Source organism: Apium graveolens, chromosome 1, assembly GCF_009905375.1.
Source record: "Apium graveolens cultivar Ventura chromosome 1, ASM990537v1, whole genome shotgun sequence".
In the NCBI taxonomy this organism is placed as follows: Eukaryota; Viridiplantae; Streptophyta; class Magnoliopsida; order Apiales; family Apiaceae; genus Apium; species Apium graveolens.
Window position 1 is genome coordinate 190363755 of NC_133647.1, and position 13024 is coordinate 190376778.

The window sequence follows — 13024 nt, forward strand, 5'->3', positions numbered from 1 at the left end:
TGGATGTAAATGCTTTATACTGAGGAATCAATCTGACCATAAAGGGAAGTTTGATGCAAAGGCTGATGAAGGGATATTTGTTGGTTACTCAGCTGGAAAATCTTATAGGGTCTACAATCTAAGAACCAACATTGTTATGGAATCTGTGCATGTTGTGTTTGATGATAAAAAGATTGATGGACTAACAGATGAGGGACATAATGAGAGACTCAAATTTGACAACATTGAGATATATTGTGATGATAGTGAAGAGGAGACTGATGGAGATGACACTTCAAAAGGGATTCAAAACATGCCCTTGGATAATGCACAAAATACTGCATCCGTTGATAGAGGCAATGCAGTATCCGTTGAAAGACATAGTGCATCATCCGTTGAAGTACAAAATGAAGCATCCGTTGATCATAGTTCATCAACGGATAATCGATTTACATCATCAGTTGATAGAACTCCAAGTTCCCTGCAAAGGACCAACAACTCAGGGGGAGTTTCAACTAGTCAACACTCTGTCTCACATCATGACAATACTGAGGCCACCTCATCTAGAGCACATCTTCCACCACAAAGGAAATGGACCAAGAATCATCCCTTTGAACTGATCATTGGTGATGCATCATCTAAAGTGCAAACAAGAAAAGTCACTCAAGATGAATGTCTGTATAGTAGTTTTCTGTCTCAGGAGGAACCTAAGAAAGTGGAAGAAGCTCTATTGGATCCAGATTGGATATTAGCTATGCAGGAAGAGCTGAACCAATTTGAGAGAAACCAAGTATGGAAGCTGGTACCCAAACCAAAGAACAAGAGTCCTATTGACACAAAGTGGGTATTCAGAAACAAGATGGATGAAAATGGCATTATCATAAGGAATAAAGCCAGACTGGTTGCTAAAGGCTATTCTCAGCAAGAGGGAATAGATTTTGATGAAACATATGCTCCTGTTGCAAGACTTGAAGCCATCAGAATATTTCTAGCCCATGCAACCCATGCCAATTTCAAAGTCTATCAAATGGATGTCAAGAGTGCATTTCTAAATGGGAAATTAGAGGAAGAAGTCTATGTAAGTCAACCCCCAGGATTTGAAGATCCAAATTTTCCAGACTATGTGTATTATCTGTTGAAAGCACTCTATGGACTGAAGCAAGCACCTAGAGCCTGGTATGAAACCTTATCAAAATTTCTTTTGGAGAATCACTTCACTAGAGGTACTGTTGATAAAACTCTCTTCTTTAGGGATGTTAATGGCTCTAGTATACTTGTTCAAATTTATGTAGATGACATAATATTTGGCTCTATAGATGATAAACTTTGCAAAAAGTTTGCTAAGCTAATGCAAAGTAATTATGAAATGAGCCTAATGGGAGAACTAACCTATTTTCTTGGTTTACAAGTTAAACAAGTTAGTGATGGAATTTTCATTAGTCAAACTAAATATATTTATGATCTTTTAAAGAAGTTTGACTTAATGGAATGTTCATCTGCAAAAACTCCCATGGCCACTGCCACCAAACTTGAATTAAATAAGACTGAAAGGTCTGTGGATATTACAAGTTATAGAGGCATGGTTGGTTCACTTTTATATTTAACTGCTAGCAGACCAGATATAATGTTTGCTACATGTCTATGTGCTAGATTCCAAGCTGATCCTAGGGAGTCTCACTTAATTGCTATCAAAAGGATTTTCAGATATCTCAAGGGTACACCAAATTTAGGTATTTGGTATCCTAGAGAATCTGGCTTTGATCTAATTGGTTATTCAGATGCAGACTATGCAGGTTGCAAAATAGATAGGAAAAGTACAACAGGCTCCTGCCAATTCCTGGGAAACAAGCTTGTATCATGGTTTAGCAAAAAGCAAAATTCAGTCTCTACTTCTACAGCTGAGGCTGAATACATTGCTGCTGGAAGTTGCTGTTCTCAAGTGTTATGGATGAGGAACCAACTCCTTGACTATGGACTTCATGTTGATAAATTCCTATCTTTTGTGACAACACAAGTGCCATAGCCATAACAGAGAATCCTGTGCAGCACTCAAGGACCAAGCACATTGATATCAAGTACCACTTCATTAGGGAGCATGTCATGAATGGTACAGTGGAACTACATTTTGTTCCAAGTGAACAACAAATTGCTGACATATTTACCAAGCCACTTGATGAATCAACATTCACAAGATTGGTAAGTGAGCTAGGTATGCTTAATTACTCTTAAAATTCATGTCTTTATTGCAATTTGAATTGAAGCCTGAAATATATTAGTTGCTAAGAACAAATTTGACTTTTAACATAGTTTATTCCATCAACGGATGTTCCCTATCCGTTGAAAGTCAAAATTGCTCTATCAACGGATAATCATTATCCGTTGAAAGACAAATACATTTCTGGAATTTTTATCCGTCAACGGATAAAACTGAAGTACCTTTCAACGGATGACAATTTGCCTTATCCGTTGAAATGTCACATCAATCAATTCAGGTGTTTAACAGCCGTTGATTCTATTCTCTTAACCGTTGATACTCATACATACATCTGTATGTATTGGTTTTAAAGGTAGTTTTTAGAATACTTACAGTTTATTCTTAAAACGGCTGAAATTCACTAACGCATATTTATTGATAAATCTTTATTTTATATTTTTGTTTATTAATTTGAGAAAGCATATAAGTCCTTCTGATTGTTCATTTTTACTTTACGCTTTCTTAAAATTTCAAGCATTTACCATTTTCTCTCTGCAAAAACTTCAAGTTATTCTCTGCAATTTCTACTCACAACAATGGCACCAGTCGTGAAGATTATGTCTCAATCTGGGTTCATCTATGAAAAGAACAATTTCATAGCTTTGGTAGAAAAGAATGAAGCCCACTCAGACTATCACAAAATGATGGACTTCATCAAAAACTGTAAACTTAGCTATGCAATGCTGGAAGCCCCAACAATTTTCTGTGAAGTAGTTGAGGAGATTTGGACAACTGCTGAGTTCAACTCCATGGATATGACTATCTCCTTCACTCTCAAAGGTAAAACTCACTGTATTAACTGTGATGATTTACAAGCATGTTTTAAATTGCCTGAGAACAATGCCATGACACCACACACTGATAGTGATGTATCCAGCATGTTAGATTCCATAGGTTATTCTCTTAACTCTGCTAATTTAGGGAGTATTAGAAGAAAAGGCCTTAGGAAAGAATGGAGTTTCCTTGGGGATGCCTTTATAAAGGTTTTCTCTGGGAAAATTAGTAATTTTGATGCCATAACTTCATCTCTGGTTAATATGCTCTATATGCTTGTTTCTGATAGGTATTTTAACTTTAGCAACTATGTGATGCTAGAATTAGGTACTAGATTAGGTAACAAAGCTAATAGACCTAATAACATCTATTATGCTAGATTCTTTATGTTATTGGCTAACCATGTTGCTGAAGGTTTAGTCATAATCAATGAGAATAATAAACTCAAGTGCTGGGCACAAGAGAAAAGAGTTCTTGCAGACTTGATGAGAATGGATCTTAACAGCAGTGTGTCATTGGTATATTTACCAATCATGAATGCACCTCAGGTAGGTGAGGTAATTGCTTCTACAACTCCTACTTCTTCCAACCCCTCTATTTCTTTATCTTCTAGTGTGGCCATGAAATCTGTGATGCCCCAACAGATTTCTACCAAGGTCACCAAAACTAAACTTTCAAAATCAAAGACAAAGAAATCCACCTCTGTTGTTTCTCAAAAGACAACAGTTGTAACACCAACTATTAACCCTGAGGTGAGTGAACAGGGTGTGAGTGGTGAGGGGAGGGGTGAACATCAAAGAAACCCCCAGGATAAGGAAGGAAAGTTGAGTGCTTCCCAAGCTAGCCAAGCCACAGTTTCTCAAAAAGCTGTGGTGGTTGAAAAGGTATCTAGCACATCCCTAGTAGCATCCTCCCAAAAGGATGTTACTATTGAAAATAGTTCCAAACCAGGAACACAGAACAAACGATGGAGGGACACTAAAGCCAAACACTCACCAACAAAAGCCTTTATTAGAAGAAAGAAGGCTAGAACCCAATCTTCTACACAGGGTGCACACACTGCACAGATACATCCATCTGTATCTATGCCTTCTCAAACTCAGTTTGATGTGACTCCAATAAATGTGGAGTCACAGCCCCATTCTCTCACAATAATCACACATCAATCACCAAACACTTCATCACCATCTCTGGATGTGGATATGTTATTCCCATCAATTCCTGATTCTCCCTCTTTACAACTCAGGGAGAAGCCCCACTCAAATACAGGTGATCATCATCTCTTGGATGATTTGTTGGATCACCCGTAAATTCTTTCAGATATAATTGAAGGATCTGTGTCACCACATCTCAAATCAATCTACACAGATTCAACAGTTATATCACTTTCAATTTCAACTTCTTTTCCTTCTTCAACGGATATCACTCATCCGTTGACAAGTGGTTGTTCTTCAACGGATAAGCTTAACAGCAGTTATCCGTTGATAACATCAGTTTCACCTTCAACGGATATTCCACATCCGTTGACAGTCTCTACACAAATAACTGAATTAATCCCAAGTGTAGAAGACATGAATACTGTGCAATCACTCTTAGGATTGAGGGAAGGGAGTGACAATTTGAGTGAGAGGCTGGGTTGCTCCCAGGCAAAAGGAGAGATTGAGAGCTCAAAAATGCATGCTATTTCTTCCAGCATGGCAAAAGTAAGTGAGTGGAGTACCACCTTAGTAGGTGAAGGTGAGGGAGTGAGTTGTGTGAGCCAGGGGGAGCCCCTGATGCAAGAACATAGAGAAAAAGAGAGAAAAGCAGGTACAGTAGATACAAGGGTGGAACCAGCCATTGCTAATGAGTCAATGATTGTGGATGATGCTGAAAAGGAAAGACAATTTCAGCAACATTACAAAGCTGTAATTGATAACATTTCCTTGGATGCTGACACTTTTACTCATCCTGTGACAGCCTATCAACTGTTGGCTGCTCAGGGCAATGAGAAAGCAGAAAGGTCACTACATCTAGTGCACACAACAGAATCTCTTCAAAGGGATAAAGCTGCCATTAACAAAATGCCTTCTACAGCTGGTGAGCCATCTGAGGAATTTGGAGCAAATTCTGATGATGATGACTCTATTTCTTTTGATGGAAGCATGAACTTAGGGGGAGATGAAGGCCCTAGTTCGATTCCAAATCTACCTGAATGGGCCTTGACTAAGGAGTACAGATCAGGGGAATTCAATGTCTCTTTAGTCAAATAAATCAACACTATTCAACAGGCCATTCAGAATACTTCACATGCAAGTATCAAGGCTATCCTTCAAGCTCACCTGGACTCACTGTATCTCATGAAGCTGCAGCAAGTGAAGCAGAATCTGAGTATGGATGATCTCAGGAAGGATATTGCTGACTTGAAAACCTATACTTCAGAAAAATTGGATTCAGTCATGCCCTATGGTACATTGCAGGACTTGGTTTTGAGATTGAAGAAAGAATCTGTTACTGAAAAACGGTTGGCCAAGTTAGAAGACAGAGTTCAAGTTATTGAAAATTCTGTGGCCACCATTCTTCACAATCAACAATCTCAAACTAGTCTCCTAATGCAGCTGGCAAAAGCACAAGGCTTGACCCCTCTCCTTGATGATAACAAAAAGGGGGAGAGTAAAAGGGAAGGGGAAGGAGAGCCATCTACAAAAGTCAACATATCTAAAGTGCTAGTTCCTGCCATCACTACTTCTCCAATCATTCAAATCAAGGGCAAGCCTGATGGAATTGATTTGATTCAGCTAGCAGCAGCTGAAATTCAAGTGAAAGAGCAAAGGAGGAGAATTGATGAAAGGTTGCAACTGTTGTTTGGTTCTACACAAGACAAATCAACATCTGTGAAATACAGCACAAAAATTGAACCAATCAACATGGAGCTCATGCCAGTAGGGAGTCATAAGGATGGAGAAGCTTCTTCCAAAGAACTACAAGCTATAATTCTCAAGCCCAATGAAAGATCCAATAAGGACTCAACAAAGAATCCTTTAAAAGAAGTGGACTTTCCTCCTCCAAAAGCTGATGAGAACAAGATTTTAGGCAGAAGTATTGCTTATCTCAAAAAGACCATGGATGAGGCTGTAAGGAGAAATAGAGCTATTATCATTAGAGAGGGAAAGAGCATATGTGTGATGCAAGGACATCCCAAATTCTCAATAGCCAAGAAGGAAGGAAGACAAGCAATTAAAGGCTGACAAAAGAGCACAAGCAAAGCTTGAACAACAGCTAAAGTCAAGTCTAGTTGAAAAAGAAAAAGGGATTGAAGTCAGGGGTGAAGACAAGACTACAAACCTAGATGAGGTTTTAGGGAGTATATTTGGTGAGAGTGTGGAAGAAAGAGAGGAATGGCAGAAGGGAAACAGAAGAAAGGCCAAGGCACATAGAAGGAGTGGAGATAACACTGAAGTAACCAAATCTATATCTAAACCACTACCTTCCATACCTGAACCCCTTGTTGCTGATCCCACAATAAACATCCATGGTGAACCAATCATTCCAAAAGAGGAACCTATTGATTGGGACACTATCAAATTGCCTACCTTTCTAACCACTCTTCCACTACCAAAGAAACAGAAAAGAAAACCAAAATCTACACCTCCCATAACCTCTAAGAAATTCACTCAAAAACAAAAACCTAAGCCTAAGTCACCCATTTCTAAAGATGATTATGTTCACATCTGTGACATAAAAGAAATTTCAGACATTGAACTCTATCTGGATGAGCTGGAGGATGTAAGGGGAATAGCTGCCTACAGACAGTTACCAGAGAGATTAGTGTTCAGATATAAAGGAGCTGGGGAAAGAACATGGCCTCTCCACAGGATTCTGGATGAAGGCTACTCTACCTTGATTAGAGTCTATTCAGCTATACAAAAGGATTCTGGCTTTACCAGAACTGCCAAGACTGAAATTCTCAACAAGATAGCCAATATAAGGAAAACTTGGAGGGAGCCCAATGCTTTACCCAGGACTTTACTCATTCAAGAAAGGGAAATGAAAATTCTCAAATCACCTCATTGGTTGATGGAATTTAGAGATGATAAAGGAGTCAGAAGATTTTTCAGACTTGAAGACCAACTCAAGATTGCCAGCAATGAAACTCTCAAAGAAATGCAATCTAAGTTGGATGTCAGTGTTGAAGATGAAGCTGAATTCTTCAGACAACTCCAACTCCAAATTGAGGAAAATGACAAAAGGCTAGGAAAGAAAACCAGGGAACAAAGAAGAAAAAGATGATTTGCTCAGACTAAAGGAGTGTCCTTGGAAACACTGTAAATCTTCAATTATCTCCTAGTACATACACTTTTGCAGCATTTTTAAATTTCTACTTAGTTTCAATTCATATATCTGTTAAGTGTTTTGTTATCATCAAGTTAACCCTGAATTTATGCCTATAATTCTTATAGACATAAATAGGGGGAGATTGTTAGGAATGTATGTGCATTAGTTTGATGATATGTTTAACAAAATACTTAAGTAGAAATTTAGTGTCTGTAGCCTCAACGGATAAGACCACTTTGGCTATCCGTTGATGGTGTAGCTTTACTTAGAAATAAGTCTAGTGTTGTAGCATATTTCAGTCTCTGTATTTAAAATGTAATTCTTGGAAGTTGAGAGAAACTATGAGTCATGTTGACTACTAGATGATATGCAGATAGGAAGGCCAATTGTAAATACTTCATGCCTTGTAATTTTGTATAAGTGAAGTGGTATCAACGGATGACTTAAAGACCTTCAACGGATGAGAAGCTAAGCTTCAACGGATGTCTCTAAAGCTTCAACGGATAAAGTCATCAACGGATAACATCCTTCAACGGATGAGTGCATCAACGGATGAAAGCTTCAACGGATAACATCCTTCAACGGATGAGTGCATCAACGGATGAAAGCTTCAACGGATGTTCTGATGATTAGCCGTTGATAAGGGGTAGTTGTACCTACAAACAGAGGCACATGGGTTGATAGAGACAACTGAGATGTGGTAGCCGAATTTCAGGAACAACAGAAAAAGCAGCCGTTCTTCTCTAGTACAAAGATGCAATAGTCAACAAAGTACTGGAGTGAACAGGAAAAGAAGCAAGTGAAGATCTTATTTTATTACTGTATTTTATATTGTTCTTCACTTGTACACTTGGTAATATATAAACCAAGTAGAAGCTAGTAATTAGATGTGAGATTTTCCAGAGCTGTTTAGAAAAATATTGAGAGAAAATTCATCTAGTTTGTACTAGGATGCAGCTGTGATCAACATTGTTTAATCACAGATTTTCTAAAATACCATCTCTGGTGGAACAACAAATCCACCAGAAAAGTTTTTAAGGTCTGTTGTGTTCTTTACATTTGTGCTTGAATATATATATCTGTCTGTATTAGCTTAAAGCAATTCACACACTTGTTCTTCTTGAACACACAACTTTCATAAACTGCTCAAAACTTGAAAAAGTTTTGAGATTTACATTCAACCCCCCTTCTGTAAATCTCATTGTTAGTCCACTAGGAATAACACATGTCAAACAGGGTAATTCAATGCAAGACTGTAAAAGAGATATGAGATGCTTTGGAAACAAGGTGTCAGAGAACTGATTCAATCAAGAAGAACAGGAAGACTATACTCACTCAAGAGTATGAGCACTTTGACTCAAAACATGATGAGTCATTAACTGATTTATATGACAGATTTGTCAAACTCTTGAATAAATTTATCACTAGTTGACAAAGAGTATGATATTGAAGATTCAAATCTTAAATTCCTGTTAGCTCTTCCTGAAAGATGGGATGTGAAGGCCACAATAATAAGAGACAACTATAATCTCGATGAAACAACTTTTTATGAAATTTATGGAATGCTCAAGACTCATGAACTTGAGATGGAACAAAGAAGCAAGAGGAACGGAAGAAAGTCAAGAACAGTTGATTTTGTGGCTGAGGAGGAAAGTCCCAAAGTTGCTGCCTCAAAGAAAGGCAAGGGCAAGGCTCTCATCACAAAGTCTGATACTGAGTCATCAAGTTCTGATAGTGATGATGACTCAGAAACTGAAAGTATACCTGAGATGGACCCTGATGAGGAGATGATGAAGCCGTGTGCTCTTATGGTGAAAGGAATCACAAAGATTGCATACAGGAAATTTAGGAGAGGAAAGAAGTTTTCCAGGAAAGGTGCAAGTTCTGATAAGAAAGGTTTCAGAAAATCTGAAGGCAAAGGAGGAAAGTCTGACAGAGGAGATTACTCAAATGTTAAATGCTACAACTATGGTGAGAAAGGCCACATATCTCCTGATTGCAGAAAAGGGAAAAGTGACAAAAGCAAGGCTCTTGTCACAAAGAAGAAAAGCTGGTCAGATGCTTCAGATTCTGAGAATGAGGAAAACTATGCCTTGATGGCAAATGCTGATAGCAGTTCTGATACTGCTGACTTAAAGGTACCTCAAATTACTTATGCCTTTCATACTGATGATATTACTGAGTTGAGAAAATATCTTAAAACCTTGTTCATTAGTTATAAAGATCAAACTTTAACATGTGAAAGATTAACTTCTGAAAATCTTGCTTATAAAAAGAGGAATGATTATTTAGAAAAAGAGTTAGTCATGTTCCATCAAACTCAGAAAGATAGAGATGATGCCTTCTATGTTAGGGATAAAGTGCTAAAAATGAATGAATCTCTAAAAACTGAGTTAGAAAAGGAAAGATAAATTATCAGGACTTGGACTAACTCTGGTAAAGTAACTCAGGATATTCTTAGTAGTGGAAACTGGAAAGAGGGCTTAGGTTATGGAGATGATAAGAACAGTAAGGGAACTGTAGAAACTGAGCCTATAGTTGTTAAACAAAAACCAAAGGTAAATCCTGTTAAGTTTGTAACTGCAAAGTATGATATTGAGAAATCAGAAGTTAAGGAGAAAGTAACTTCTGACAAACCTAAACAGGATAAGCCAACTGAAGTTAACAAAGACTTAATGACCAAGAAACAGCTTAAGCATAAGCTGAAAGATGTTAAGAATGTAAATAAGGTAAAGCCACCTAGGAAAAATAGGAATGGAAAGGAAGGTGTGAACACAAGTAACAATTATAAGCCTGTTCCTAATGCTCCTAGAAAACATGTCATAACAGTGGAAATTCTAACCATCTGGCTTCTTTTTTCAAGAAGAATAAGAACATAAACTCTTTACCCTCTAAGTCAGGAGTTAAGAGTCAGTCTGTTAGATATAAGCCACAAAATCCTTGTTTTCATTGTGGTAGTTTATGGCATTCCATTTATACTTGTAAGGAATATCATAGTTTGTACTATGATTATTATCAAATAAAACCTTCTGTAAAGAAAGTTAGCATTATTCCTTCTAGTGTAAGTTATGACGCAAAGTTTGATATTGCAAATTCTGATAAGAAAACTGTTAACATAAACTCTGATGCTAAATCCGCTGCAAATGTTAACAAAATTAAAAAGGCCAAAGGATCCAAGCAAGTATGGGTCCTTAAAACTAATCATTAGTGGTCTTTGTGATTGTAGGGCAACAAGAAAAATATCCTAGTTCTGGACAGTGGATGTTCATGACATATGACTGGAAATAAAGCCCTGCTATCAGACTTTGTGGAGAAAGCTGGCCCAGGTGTTTCTTATGGAGATGGAAATATTGGAAAAACTCTGGGATATGGCAATATCAATCTTGGGAATGCCATCATTGAAAAAGTAGCTCTGGTCTCAGGACTTAAACACAATCTGGTAAATGTGAGTCAAATCTGTGACAAAGATTATCATGTGAATTTATTTGAAGAACACTGTGAAGTTGTAAGCAAATCTACAGGCAAAGTTGTTCTGAAAGGATACAGGCATGGTAACATTTATGAGGCCAAGCTTTTAACAAGTACTAATGGTTCTGCAATCTGTCTGTTAAGTAAAGTATCAATTGAAGAAAGCTGGGATTGACACAAAAAACTCCCTCATTTAAATTTTAACAATATAAATGAACTATTCAAGAAAGATCTTGTGAGAGGACTGCCAAAATCAGTATTTGCTCCTGATGGCCTTTGTGATTCACGTCAGAAGGCAAAACAAAGATAATCTTCATTCAAGAGAAAGAATAAATCATTAATTCTTGAGCCTTATCACCTACTACATGTTGATCTATTTGGTCCAGTTAATGTCATGTCTATTGCAAAGAAGAAATATGCTATGGTCATAGTGGATGAGTTCACCAGATACACATGGGTGTATTTCTTGCACACAAAAAGTGAAACTGCATCTATCTTGATTGATCATGTCAAACAACTGGATAAATTGGTCAAAAATTCCGTGAAGATCATAAGAAGTGATAATGGCACTGAGTTCAAGAATTTGATCATGGAAGAGTTCTGCAAAGACCATGGAATAAAGCAGGAATTTTCTGCTCCTGGAACTCCACAACAAAATGGAGTTGTTGAAAGAAAGAATAGAACTCTTATCGAAGCTGCACGAACTATGCTTGATGAAGCAAAGTTGCCAACCTACTTTTGGGTTGAAGCTGTGCAGACTGCTTGTTTTACTCATAATGCAACACTTATCAACAAGCATGGAAAAACACCATATGAGATGGTGAAGAAGAAGAAGCCAAATCTGAAGTAATTTTATGTATTCGGATGCAAGTGTTTTGTTCTTAAGACTTATCCCAAACAGCTATCCAAATTTGATCTAAAAGCTGATGAAGGAATTTTTGTTGGATATCCACTTTCCACAAAAGCCTTCAGAGTCTACAATTTAAGAACAAGGGTTATCATGGAATCTATCAATGTCTCTTTTGATGATAAGAAGATTACTGGACTTGAAGATTTCAATGATCATGATCAGCTGATATTCGAAAATGAAGTTTTAAATTCTGATTCTGTAAATCCTGACAGTCTAAATCCTGATACTGCAAACTCTGATGGATTAAACTCTGATGTTATTGAAACTGTGGTGACTACGCCTAAAGAAAATGCACCTGTGCAGGGGGAGCATACTGAAGATCCAACCATATCTCAAGAAGCATCAGAACCTACAACAGGCTCTTCAAGTTCTGATTCGTCAAGTTCTGATGGGCCAAGTTCTGATAATTCTGTAAACTCATGTTATGATATTTATGGAAACTCAAATTCTGAAGGATCCAACTCAGAGAGCATAATTTCAGGGGGAGCATCAGAAAAAATTGATGGAGACAGCATGGATCATGGGGGAGCATCCAATTCTAGAGATAACCTTCCATCTGCAAGGAAGTGGACTAAAGCACATACACCTGACTTAATTATTGGAAATCCTGATGCAGGTATCAGAACTAGAACAACTACATCAAATGAATGTCTCTATCATTCTTTTCTTTCTCAGACTGAACCAAAGAAAATGGAAGAAGCTCTTCAAGATGCTGATTGGGTGCAAGCAATGCAAGAAGAGTTAAATGAATTTGAAAGAAATAAATTTTGGACCCTAGTGCCAAGACCAAAGAACAGATCTGTTGTTGGTACAAAGTGGGTGTTCAGAAATAAAACTGACAGTGATGGCATAATTACAAGGAACAAAGCAAGGCTGGTTGCAAAAGGATACTCTCAACATGAGGGAATTGATTATGATGAAACATTTGCACCAGTTGCTAGATTGGAAGCCATAAGGATATTTTTGGCTTATGCTGCTCTCAAGAAGTTCAAAATCTTTCAAATGGATGTGAAAAGTGCTTTTCTCAATGGAGAATTGGAAGAAGAGGTATATGTTGAACAACCTCCAGGCTTTGTAGATCCCAAATTTCCCAATCATGTCTACAGGCTTGATAAAACACTTTATGGCCTTAAGCAAGCTCCAAGAGCATGGTATGAGACTTTAGCTCAGTTTCTTATTGAAAGTGGATTTAACAGAGGGACTATTGACAAAACACTGTTCTACCTAAACCATGGAAAGGACTTACTTTTGGTGCAAATATATGTTGATGATATCATTTTTGGTTCTACAAATGACAAACTTTGTAAGAAGTTTGCTAAGCTGAT